General features: G+C 43.2%; 1 non-coding gene and 2 pseudogenes across 1 annotated transcript; all 3 read left to right on the top strand.

Annotated features, from left to right (window-relative positions):
- Positions 1-2,785: 2,785 nt before the first annotated feature.
- Positions 2,786-2,906, top strand: LOC142654557 (U2 spliceosomal RNA; annotated as a pseudogene).
- A 1,210-nt stretch (positions 2,907-4,116) lies between these two features.
- LOC142654748 (U2 spliceosomal RNA) lies at positions 4,117-4,182 on the top strand (annotated as a pseudogene).
- A 777-nt stretch (positions 4,183-4,959) lies between these two features.
- LOC142654144 (U2 spliceosomal RNA) lies at positions 4,960-5,143 on the top strand. Its single transcript, XR_012848896.1, has one exon. It is a non-coding gene; the product is annotated as a U2 spliceosomal RNA (small nuclear RNA).
- The last annotated feature ends 7,598 nt before the right edge of the window (positions 5,144-12,741 follow it).

The raw sequence follows: 12,741 nt of genomic DNA, 5'->3' as shown, positions 1-12,741 counted from the left end.
CATCCGCAGTGCAATCATTTATGGAAAAGACACGTGGGGTGAAAATGCTCACTACACCTCTTAATAAATGCCTTGAGGGGTGTCGTTTCCAAATGGGGACACTTCTCAGTGGTTTCTTTTTATTATTTCACATCTAAAGCCTCTGCAGTTGTGAACCAATACTTTGTAAATCGACAAATTAGGCCTCAATTTTACATGGTACTCTCTCACTCCTGAGCCTGGTCGAATGTCCAGGCAAAAGATTATTGCCCCATATAGGGTGTTTTTAAAACCGGGAAACACTGCATAATAATTAGAGGGCTGTCTTGTTATGGTGGCACAAGCTGGGCACCACATATCCACATATCTATGGAAAAAATCCCATTTTCACGCTGCAACATCGAGTGCATACTAATTTCTACAAAACACCTGCAGGGTTAAAATGCTTACTACACCCCTAGGTAAATGCATTGAGGGGTGTAGTTTCCAAAATGGGGTCACTTCTGGGGGGTTTCCACTATTTGGGCCCACAGGCGCCCTGAAACCAATCCAGCAACATCTGCACTCCAAATGGCGCTCCTTCTGAGCCCTGCCGTGTGTCCTAACAGCAGTTTATGACCACATATGGGGTACTGCCATACTCGGGAGAAATTGCTTTACAAATGTTGGGTTCTTTTTTCCCTTTATTTGTTGAGAAAATGAAAAATTTTGCGCTAAACTACGTCTTATTGAAGAAAAAGGATTGTTTTTATTTTCACTGCCCAATTCTAATAAATTCTATTAAACATCTGTGGGGTCAAAATGCTTACTACACCCACCCCTAGATGAATTCCTCAAGAGGTGTAGTTTCCTAAATGGAGTAACTTTTTGGGCATTTTCATTGTTTTGTCCCCTCAGGGGCTTTGCAAATGTGACCTGGCCTCCGCAAACCATTCCTGCTAAATGTGATCTCCAAAAGCCAAATAGTGCTCTTTCCCTTCTAAGGCTGGGTTCACACGACCACATTAACGTCCGTAATGGACGGATGTATTTTGGCCGGAAGTCCCGGACCGAACTCAGTGCAGGGAGCCGGGCTCCTAGCATCATAGTTATGTACGATGCTAGGAGTCCCTGCCACTCTGCAGGACAACTGTCCCGTACTGTAATCATGTTTTCAGTACGGGACAGTAGTTCCTCGGAGAGGCAGGGACTCCTAGCATCGTACATAACTATGATGCTAGGAGCCCGGCTCCCTGCACTGAGTTCGGTCCAGGACTTCCGGCCGAAATACGTCCGTCCATTACGGACGTTAATGTGGTCGTGTGAACCCAGCCTAAGCCCTGCCGTGTGTTCAAACAGCCGGATATTACCACATATGGGGTATTGTTTTACTCGGGAGAAATTGCTTTACAAATTTTGTGGTGCTTTTTCTCCTTCAGTCCTTTAGATTTTTATTTTCAGGGCCTATTTCCAATAATTTCTGCAAAAAAACTGTGGGGTCAAATCGCTCACTCTACCCCTAGATAATTTCCTCAATGGGAGTAGTTTCCTAAATGGAGTCACTTGTGGGGGGGTTTCCACTGTTTTGTCCCCTCAGGGGCTTTGTAAATGTGACATGGCCTCCGCAAACCATTCCTGCTAAATTTGAGCTCCAAAAGCCAAATAGCGCTCTTTCCCTTCTAAGCCCTGCCGTGTCTCCAAACAGCCATTTATTACCACATGTGGGGTATTGTTTCGCTCGGGAGAAATTGCTTTACAAATTTTGTGGTGCTTTTTCTCCTTTAGTCCTTGTGGAAATGAGAAAATAAATCGCTAAACCTACATTTTCTTTGAAAAAATGTTGATTTTAATTTTCACGCCCGACTTCCAATAATTTCTGTAAAAAACCTGTGCGGTCAAAATGCTCACTATACCCCTAGATAATTTCCTTGAGGTGTTGAGTTTCCCAGATGGGGTCACTTTTGGGGGATTTTGACTGTTTTGGCACTGCAAGAGCCCTTCAAACCAGACATGGTGCCTAAAATATATTCTAACAAAAATAAGGCCCCAAAATCCTCTAGGTGCTCCTTTGCTTCTGAGGCCGGTGATTCAGTCCAGTAGCACGCTACAGCCACATGTGGGATATTTCCTAAAACTGCAGAAACTGGGCAACAAATATTGAGTTGCATTTCTCTGGTAAAACCTTCTGTGTTATAAAAAAAAAATTATTAAAAATTTATTTCTGCGAGAAAATATGAAATTTGTAAATTTCACCTCTACTTTGCTTTCATTTCTGTAAAATGTGTAAAGGGTTAAGACATTTTGTAAATGCTGTTTTGAATACTTTGAGGGGTGAAGTTTTTAAAATGGGGTAACTTTTTTGGGGTTTCTAATATATAAGGCCCTCAAAGCCACTTCACAACTGAACTGGCCCCTGTAAAATAGCCTTTTGAAATTTTCTTGAAAATGTGAGAAATTGCTGCTAAAGTTCTAAGCTTTGTGATGTCATATAATAATAAAAGGATGTTCAAAAAACGATGCCAATCTAAAGTAGACATATGGGGGATGTTAATTAGGAACAATTTTGTGTGGTATGGCTGCCTGTCTTACAAGCAGATACATTTAAATAGAGAGAAATTATAATTTTTGCAATTTTTCGCAAAATTTGAGTGTTTTTCACAATTAAATACTGAACATATCGAGCACATTTTGCCAGTAACTTAAAGTGCAATGTGTCACGAGAAAACAATCTCAGAATCGCTTGGATAGGGGAAAGCATTCCGACGTTATTACCACATAAAGTGACACGTCAGATTTGAAAAATGAGGCTCTGTCAGGAAGGTCAAAAGTGGCTAAAGAGGGAATGGGTTAAATGGATTTTTAGAACAGGGAGATGGAAATAGAGCTTGCTCTGTCCACTCCACGCATTGACCTGGTATTGCAGTGTCTCCAGGACCGGTGCACCCTTTCCTAAACCAGTCACTAAAATCAGATTTGAAAAGTGCTTTTTGCATTTGCCATTGTTTGTTTCTTGCACATTGGATCTCTCCTTTAATCCCATTATTTGAACGCCTGTTGTACAATGCATTTTTGTCATGTGTGCTAATGAATGACCTAATTATTAAATTACTTCATTAACAGATTGCCACCTCTTGTGTTGTGTGTGTTTCCAGCATTTCAATTTGGAACAGCTCATTCACCTTAAAGAGCTGCACCTAAGCCAGCCAGTCACTCAGTCAACCCACAGCCACTGATTGATGCAGCAGCACCGTCAACTAGTGGAATAGTGGAGTGGAGTAGGGGTGCAGCCATTAAAGCAGCCGCCACAATGGACCTACCTGTGTATACTATATGGATGTGATGGAATGAGCTCTCCTCCCTACATTTCAAAGAAGTAAGAATTGAAGTTGCAACAAACCCTTGCCTACAAAGAGACCACCAATTTGGATTTGTTACTATGTTACCAGGAAGAATAACAAACTGTTCAAGGATGGAGGTTGTAGGAGGAAGGAGAAGAAGGTGTCCATAAAGTTTGGGGATGATGCCTATTTGCCATTTCGCAATCCCCTGTCTCCCTCTTGTGGCCTCCTGGAGGCAGCTAGCTAGCTGTGCAGACAACACGGGGGGCACATGTTGCAGTGTAGCCCTCCTAGGCAACACTGAGTGACTGACTGAGCAGCAACGTCTTATATAAGTTTCTGACGGAACTTTGCGCGTGTCATAGTGGGGCCCTAAGAAGTGAGAGCAAGCTTTATGACATCATAATGGGACCTCAGACAGACAAGCCTGGGCTCAGGCAGTGTTGGTCAGTGTTTGTCAGCAGGCACTGTATTGCAGGTGATCGAAGGCGTGAAGGGAGAAGGGGTGGCTGTGGGCATGCAATTGCTGCTGCTTCTAGCGTTTGTCTGCACGGCAGGAGGGCATCTGGGCATTGCCAGGAAGGCGTTTTTATGTAGATTCCTCCGCTTTCCGCACAGCATTGTGGTGCAAGCAAAAGAAGCAAAGCCTGTCTAGCTTCCTCTCTGGCCTTTTTTCACCTCCCGCCTGCCTGCCTGGCTGCTTGTGTGAGTGTGTGAGCCGGCAGGGCCCCATGGAGGTGCCTAGGAGTAGGCTGAATCGCTGCAAGGGGGTGAACAGCAGTATTGGCCAGGCTCTGCCAACATGCGCCACTTTCGGGTTATCGCTTCTTGGCCTTTTGGCTAAGATCAAGTGTAGTACCTGCTAAAGCTGAGGTTAGTAATCATCCCTGCCGGTGGTTGATGGGCCATCGTAGGGGGATGACAGAACGCCGAGGTGAGGGCAGGGAACCACAACGGTCATCGCTCTGGTGTACGCACTTCGTTTAAAGGTATCATTTGTAGGTGACCAGGCGACCGCCGGATCGAGGTCAGGAGGTCGGGTAGTTTGGAAGCCCGAGTTGCTATGTGCCCCAGGGCTGGTGACCCTGGGGTGCCCTAACTCACTGGGGGTGGGATCCCACTGAGTAAAGGCACATTTGCACGCACTCCTCTTTCACACTTCTGAGCACACACCTTTATTCTCCCGGCTGGGAGATGAGCAATTTTTTTTTATACCTGGCGGATGTCCAGGCTGTATCACAGCGCACATCCACTTATTTAATTTTGTTTTTTCACTGTGTTTGTCACAAGGATTTTGGGATGCGGTGCCCTTTTGGGACCCTCCTGAGGTCTAAGGGGAAAATGTGTGGCCATCTGGTTCCGTTTTCCCCTGCAACCCGGCCTCCCTTCTTCGGAGGGGAGGTGCAACCTGTATGAAGGCTCCTAGGTGGACACTGGGGTGGCAGCCCAGGTAGAAGCCTAGGAGTGTGTTTGGGTCTCCCTAAGCTTCGGCGGGGGGAGATCATCGATCCTTGATCCTCTAGGCCTATGGTTTGGAGGGTCGGGGAATGGTTATGCGGGGCCTCTCTCTTTTAAGAGAAGGGCTGCAATAGACCGCATCCTTGTGCACTTTTTGTGTGGCTCCTCTGCATTTTTTATGCACTTGGGTGATAGAAAGCACGGCTTGGGCTTTCAAAAAAAATAAAAATATAAAATCTGTTCTTATCAGTTTAATATCTGATACGTTTCCTATCTGGGGACCACATATTAAATGGATTTTTAGAACAGGGAGATGGAAATAGAGCTTGCTCTGTCCACTTCGCGCATTGACCTGGTATTGCAGTATCTCCAGGACCAGTGCACCCTTTCCTAAACCAGTCACTAAAATCAGATTTGAAAAGTGCCTTTTACATTTGCCATTGTTTGTTTCTTGCACATTGGATATCTCCTTTAATCCCATTATTTGAACGCCTGTTGTACAATGCATTTTTGTCATGTGTGCTAATGAATGACCTAATTATTAAATGACTTCATTAACAGATTGCCACCTCTTGTGTTGTGTGTGTTTCTGTGTTTCCAGCATTTCAATTTGGAACAGCTCATTCACCTTCCACCAAGTTAAAGAGCTGCACCTGAGCCAGCCAGTCACTCAGTCAACCCACAGCCACTGATTGATGCAGCACCACAGTCAAGTAGTGGAATAGTGGAAGAGTGGAGTAGGGGAACAGCAAGCAGCTATTGCAGCCGCCACAATGGACCTAACTGTGTACACTATATGGATGTGATGGAATGAGCCGTCCTCCCTACATTTCAAAGAAGTAAGAATTGAAGTTGCAACAAACCCTTGCTTGCCTACAAAGAGAGCAGGAATTTGGATTTGTTACTATGTTACCTGGAAGAATAACAAACTGTGCAAGGATGGAGGTTGTAGGAGGAAGGAGAAGAAGGTGTCTGTAAAGTTGGAGGATGCCTATTTGCCATTTCGCAGTCCCCTGTTTCCCTCTTGTGGCCTCCTGGAGGCAGCTAGCTGTGCAGACAACACGGGGGGCACATGTTGCAGTGTTGCCCTCCTAGGCAACACTGAGTGACTGACTGAGCAGCAACATCTAATATAAGGTTGTGATGGAACTTTGCGTGTGTCATAGTGGAGCCCTAAGAACTGAGAGCAAGCTTTATGACCTCATAATGAGAGATGCAGGTAAAACAAATGGATCTATAACGGCGCTGCTGCTTAGTGTGGACGAGGTAAGTATCCAGAAGTCAGGTTTGAGTTTGGGTAAACTGTTTATTCGCAACGCGTTTCAGCGCCGAACTGATGAAAGCGCCAGTTCGGCGCTGAAACGCGTTGCGAATAAACAGTTTACCCAAACTCAAACCTGACTTCTGGATACTTACCTCGTCCACACTAAGCAGCAGCGCCGTTATAGATCCATTTGTTTTACCTGCATCTCTCGTACCCAAGCGGTCACCCCGGTGACCGGCCCGGATCTGGCAGCAGCTACCCCGTGGACCCCAGCGCTGAACTCTTCCAAACCTCACGGTGAGCATATATATCCCCTTCCCCTTCTCACCTCCAATTTCCTTGATCCACACCAAGTGGCGCCGTGGTTCTTTTTCTCCTTATCTTATCTGACCTCATAATGGGACCTCAGACAGACAAGCCTGGGCCCAGGCAGTGTTGGTCAGTGCTGGTCAGCAGGCACTGTATTGCAGGTGATCGAAGGCGTGAAGGGAGAAGGGGTGGCTGTGGGCAAGCACTTACTGCTGCTGCTGCTAGCGTTTGTCTGCACAACAGGAGGGCACTTGGGCGTTGCCAGGAAGGCGTTTTTATGTAGCTGGGGGTGCGAGTTCTTAGGCGACTTCCGGAGCAGGAGGAATTTCTATTTCTGTGGTCTACGACTGACAGGTGCATCATGGCTGGAAAGAATACTATTCGTTTGGAGGTGAGTCCCACGGACATGCTAATGAACAATGTCGTATACCTGATTCGGGATATCATGATGAGGAAGATCGGAGTCCATAAGGAGGAAATCTTCAGTGTGAATGAGTTCCCACAGAGAGGTATTTACGAAGTCACTTTTGAAAATGGGGGAAGGTGTCTACATGTTTTTGAATAGCTGAGAACTTATGCAAATGACTCATTGCTGGCCGGGATAAAAGTAACACCGTTGTTTGGGCTGCAGGAGAAGATGGTAGTTGTCCATGTATACAACCCCTATATTATTGTGGACCTGATTGAGAACTTTCTGAAACACTTTTGTGAACATGTGCATGGTGGGGACAAACTCACTAATGTGTTGTGCATTTACAATTGTAAGCTCAGGTTTTTTGTCCGCTTCAGAATGGACTCTACTTGTGTGGGAGGCTTCATGCACCCTCCTGCAAATTTCTCTGTTGCAGGGTTCAGGGGCTATATCACCTATGCTGGACAGCCAACCTTTTGCCGCAATTGTTTTCAGTTTGGCCACACAAAAGATAGTTGTGAGAAAGGCCAGGTGTGCAGAAACTGCAAGAAAGTTGGACACCATGCTGGAAGTTGCACCCAAGGCAGAGTGTGTGATTTGTGTGGAGCCGACACCCACCTGTACAGAGATTGCCCAGCTGTCATACAAAGGAGGGAGGAGGCGTGGAGCAGAAGTATGCAAATTGGAAGGGAGGCGGCCTCCAGACAGAGTGAGGCTGAAGTGGAAAGAGAAATGGAGAGAGTCCAGAGGGAAGTGTCCAGAGAGGAAAATGCAGCCCAGGATGTTGCAGCAGCGGTAGAACCTGCAGTGCCCAGTCTTGTGGAGGAAACACAAATGGAGGACGTTATCCGCCAACTGGAGGAGGTAATTGACGGAGTTGTGAGTCCAGTTCACCCCTCGGATCCGGCGAACATTGAGATGTTCTCATCAAGCAATGAGACTAGTTTGTGTCACAGGGAGGGTGGTGGGAAACAAAAAAATGAGAACGAAGACAGTGATGAGTTTGTACAAGTGGAGACCAAAAGAAGAAGAAGATCCGCCCAAAAAAATGGTGGTGAGACGAGTTCGGAGGCGGTCTCTGAAGCTGACAAAAACCCGTTTGATGCGTTACAGGCACAGGACCCAGATTCTGATTAAAGTGGCTAAAAGTTATGCAACTGTATAAGCTTTTTGTTATGTTTAAGTTTTGGTGTTTAATATGCCTGTAAAGTTTATTTTTCCTCAGAGTCTTGCAGGAAGTGAGGAATGTCAGAGCGTGGGTATGGTAAGGCAATAACTGGGAACTGCTGACTTTTTGGTGCAATGGGTTTTATTATTTGTTCACAGAATGTGAGGGTCTTTAAGAACAAGGCTAGGAGAACTGCAATTTTAAGTTTTCTTAGGCAGGAAAATGCGTCTATTTTTTGTTTGCAGGAGTGTGGCATTGAATGTGCGATAAGTCCTGACGAATGGCAATGTGGGAGTGCGGTGTGGTCTGGAAGTGTGAGTAATAAAAATGATGGGGTGGGAATTTTGATAAAATCTGAAGAAATTATTCTAGATAGTTACATTATAGTAGAGGAGGGGAGGTGTGTATCCGCAATATTAAAATACAATAATGTGAAATTTAAATTAATTAATGTTTATGCGTCCGCAAATAAAAATGAAAGGGCAGCATTATTTGAAAAAATGTAATTTTATGTTCAGGGTAGAATGCCTGTTATCATTATTGGGGATATGAATTGTGATCTGTCTAAACGTTCTTTTGATGTGTCTGGGAAAATTTTGTCTGATTTAATTTGTGATTTTAGGTTGGGGGATATTCAGAATCTGTGTAGAATTGACCCAGAATTAAAACATATCATTCTGATAGAGGGGGTATCCACTCCAAATTAGATTATTGTTTACTGTCAGAAAATGTGAAGTCGGTAAGCTCTAGGCAGAAGCCTGTAATGTATTAGAACCATGATGCATTGTTCTGTGGGGTTGATGTGGTACGTATGGGAAAGGATTGTGGAAGCTCAACATAAGTCATTTAGATGTTAGGGAGCAGTATGAACGTTTGTATGCAGTGTGGTGTGAAAAACAAAGTGAATTTGGGGATATACTTTTGTGGTGGGAGTGGGTGAAATGTAAGACAAAGTCTTTTTTCAAAACTGTTGGGTATAAGGCAAGTACAATTAGAAGGAGAAATTATGTTAAACTGAATGCGAGATTGAGGTTTCTATATAGAATGAGAGAGGAAGGAATGGATGTTGAGGATGAAATTGTGGGTGTGAGAAGGGAAATTAAAAAAAAATTGTCTGAAAAGGGGAGGAATATTATTTTCAGAGCAAAGTTGGGAAAAATGGAACAGGATGAGAAGTGTTCGCGTTTCTTCTTTAACTCCTTAATGACCGGGCATGTTTGTACCTTAATGACCAAGCCAGATTTGTCAAATCTGGTATGTCTGACTTTATCAGAGAATAACTCTGTGAAAGTTTTGAATATCCAAGTAATTCTGACATTGTTTTTTCGTCACATGTTGTACTTTATTTTAGTGGTAAAAGTAGATACGATTTGCGGAAATTAATTAAAAAATAGAGAAATTAAAGAAATTTTGTAAAAATTATCATTTTTCCCTATTTTTAACTGCAATATGTCACATATGTACACACATACTGCACAATTTTTTTAATTAAATATATATTTCCATCTCTTTACTCTATTTTGTCAGCACTTTTGAAAAAAAAAAATTTTTTTTGAGCAATTTGGAAGACTTACAAATTTAGTAATCATTTTATACATTTTGAAGTACATTTTGTTTTCCTCCACCAAACCAGGTTTTCAGAGGCTCATAGGTGTCAGAATGGTGGAAACCCCCACAAGTGACCCCATTTTGAAAACTACACCCCTTAAGGTATTTATTAAGGGGTGTTGTAAGTATTTTGACCCCACAGTTTTTTTGTAAGAATTCATGCAAATCAGGTGTAAAAAAAAACAAAAAACACTTTTTTCATAAAAGTATCACTTTGAAGACCGATTTCTGTGTAAAGCGACCATGAGAATGAAGAAACACACCCCAAAATATATCATTCTGTTTCTCCTGTTTTCAAAAATGCCCCCATTGTGACCCTAATGCATTGCTTGGACACACGACAGGGCCCGAAAGGGAGGGAGCACCCGGAGGCTTTCAGGACTCATATTTTGCTTGAAAATGTTTTAGGCCCCACTGTACATTTGGAGAGGCTTTGAGCTACCAGAATGATAGAAACTCCCCATAAACTACCCCATTTCGAAAACTAGACCCCATAACGTAATTATTTAGGTGTATAGTAATTATTTTGACCCCACAGTTCTTGGCTAAATTTAATGCATATCAGGTGAAAAAAAAAATAATTTCACTTTTTTCATAAAAGTATTTGTTTGAAGACCGATTTCTTTGTAAAGCGAACATGAAAATGAAGAAACACACCCCGAAATCTATCACCCTCTTTCTCCTGTTTTCAAAAATACCCACATTGTGGCCCTAATGCGTTGTTTGGACACACGGCAGGGCCCAAAAGAAGGGAGCACCCGGAGGCTTTCAGGACTCATATTTTGCTTGAAAATGTTTTAGGCCCCACTGTACATTTGGAGAAGCTTTGAGCTGCCAGAACGATAGAAACTGGCCATAAACGACCCCATTTCGAAAACTAGACCCCTTAAGGTATTTATCTAGGGGCATAGTTAGCATTTTGACCACACAGGTTTTTCGCTAAATATATTGGAATTAGTCTGTAAAAATTAAAATGTACTTTTTTTCTGAAACATAGAAATTTTTATTATTTACAAGGAATAACGAAGAAAATGCACCCCAACATTTGTAAAGCAATGTCTCCCGATTAGGACAATACCCCATATGTGGTAATAAACTGCTGTTTGGACCCACAGCAGGGCTCAGAACGGAAGGAGCGAGATTTGGATTTATGATATTGCTGGAATGGTTTTCGGTGCCATGTCGCATCTGCAATGCACTGGAGGGACCAAAACAGTGGAAACCCCCCAAAAGTGACCCCATTTTGGAAAAACCTTCAAGGAATTTTTCTAGGGGTATAGTGAGCATTTACACCCCACGGGTCTTTTGCAGAGTTTATTAGAATTAGGGCGCGAAAATTAATATAAAAATTTTTTCCACTAAAATGTTGCATTTTCTCATTTTCACAAGGGATAAAGGAGGAAAAAAACAACCATTTTTTATAAAGCAATTTCTCCCGAGTACGGAAATACCCCACATGGGGTCATACATTTTTTCATTAGAAATGAATTAACCCTTTCAGGACTGATCCAGTTTTTGCTTTCTTATTTTAGATTTTCCCTCCCCGCTTTCCAAGAGCCATAACTTTTTTATTTTTCCATCAATAGAGTGGTGTGAGGGCTTATTTCTTGCGGGAGGAGCTGCAGTTTTTATTGGTACCATTTTTTGGTACATAAAAAGTGATTAAAAAGTTGTATTACATTTTTTTTTTAGAGCGAAGGTGACAAAAAAAAAAAAAATGCGATTTTGGCGGTTTCAATTATTACATTTTTTTAAGGTGTGCACTGTGCAAATTAAATATTGGTATATTGTAATAGTTCGGACTTTTACGGACGTAGCGATACCAATTTTGTTCATTTTTTTTTACATTACTTTAGAAGAAAAATGCGAAAAGGTGTTTTGTTTTTTTAACTTTAAAAAAAAAAATTCTCACTACTAATAACTATAAATCTTCTACACATTTTATTAATCAATCCCCTTAGGGGACTTGAGCCACCGATCATTGGATCACTGGTACAATACAGTGATCCAATGATCAGGCTTCTGTAACAGAGCGATCGCTGTACCTGTCCGTTAGTCCCGGGTGTCAGCTGTAATACACAGCCGACACCCGCAGCGTATGGAGCGGGCTCAGAACGTGAGCCGGCTCCATACATCAACCGCCGCACCATGACGGGCAATTAAGTCATAGTGCGCAAAGGGGTTAATGCACAGCGGATAGTTCAAAGTGAAAATTGCAATTTTCCACTGATATGCCATTTTAGTGCATAATATGTTGTGCCCAGTTTGTGCCACAGAAGACAAATACCTCATAAAACGTTAAGCGGGTTCTCTCGGGTATGGCGACGCCGTATGTGTGGGCGCAAACTGCTGCTTTGGCACGCTGCAGGGCTCAGAAGGGAGGGACGCCATTTTGCTTTTGGAGCGCAGATTTTGCTTGGTAGTTTTTCTGATTTGGGTTTCGCTGGTATTTCAGTTTATAATGTGGGGGGCATGTGTAATCTGTGCGGGGTACATCAGGGTATATGTAATCTGTGCGGGGTACATCAGGGTATATGTAATCTGTGCGGGGTACATCAGGGTATAATAAGAGGGTATAATAATGGGGTAAATAAATAATATTTTATAGATATGTGGCCAGTGTCGCACTGATAAATGGCGCCCGATCTTATCCGCTTTTGGAACATTTTGCATCGCCATATTCTGAAAGCCAGAACTTTTTTATTTTTTCACCACCGGAGTCATGTGAGGGCTTATTTGTTGCGGGACAATGCGACAACTGCAATCCGTCGCCGCACTTAAGGGGTTAACTGCCGAAAGCAGCGGCGATGGTCCGCTGTCCGGCGAGACTGATGTCTCAGCTGTCTAGGACAGCTGTCAGCGCGGGTCTGTCACTCTGTGTTTACACAGAGTGACAGTTTGAAATGCGGACGAAAATGCACGTCCTGGTGCGGGAACTAGCAGCCGACCAGGACGTGCATTTTCGTCCTTGGTCGTGAAAGGGTTAAAGGAACAGTGTCACCACAATTTTTTTTTTAATATGTTAAAGATGTTAGTGCTTTATTAAAAACGTTTGGATTAATTTGTGTGTTTGTGTGTTACTTTTTTTTATTTTTACACTTTTTCTTCCCTATGGGGGCTGCCATTTTTTTTTCCATTTCTGTATGTGTCGATTAACGACACATACAGACATGGAATACGGCAGCTCCAGTCCCAAAGGGACTGCGAACGGGGCCCGTTCCATCCA

Source organism: Rhinoderma darwinii, chromosome 5, assembly GCF_050947455.1.
Source record: "Rhinoderma darwinii isolate aRhiDar2 chromosome 5, aRhiDar2.hap1, whole genome shotgun sequence".
Lineage (NCBI taxonomy): Eukaryota > Metazoa > Chordata > Amphibia > Anura > Rhinodermatidae > Rhinoderma > Rhinoderma darwinii.
This window is presented reverse-complemented; position numbering and strand designations above follow the sequence as displayed.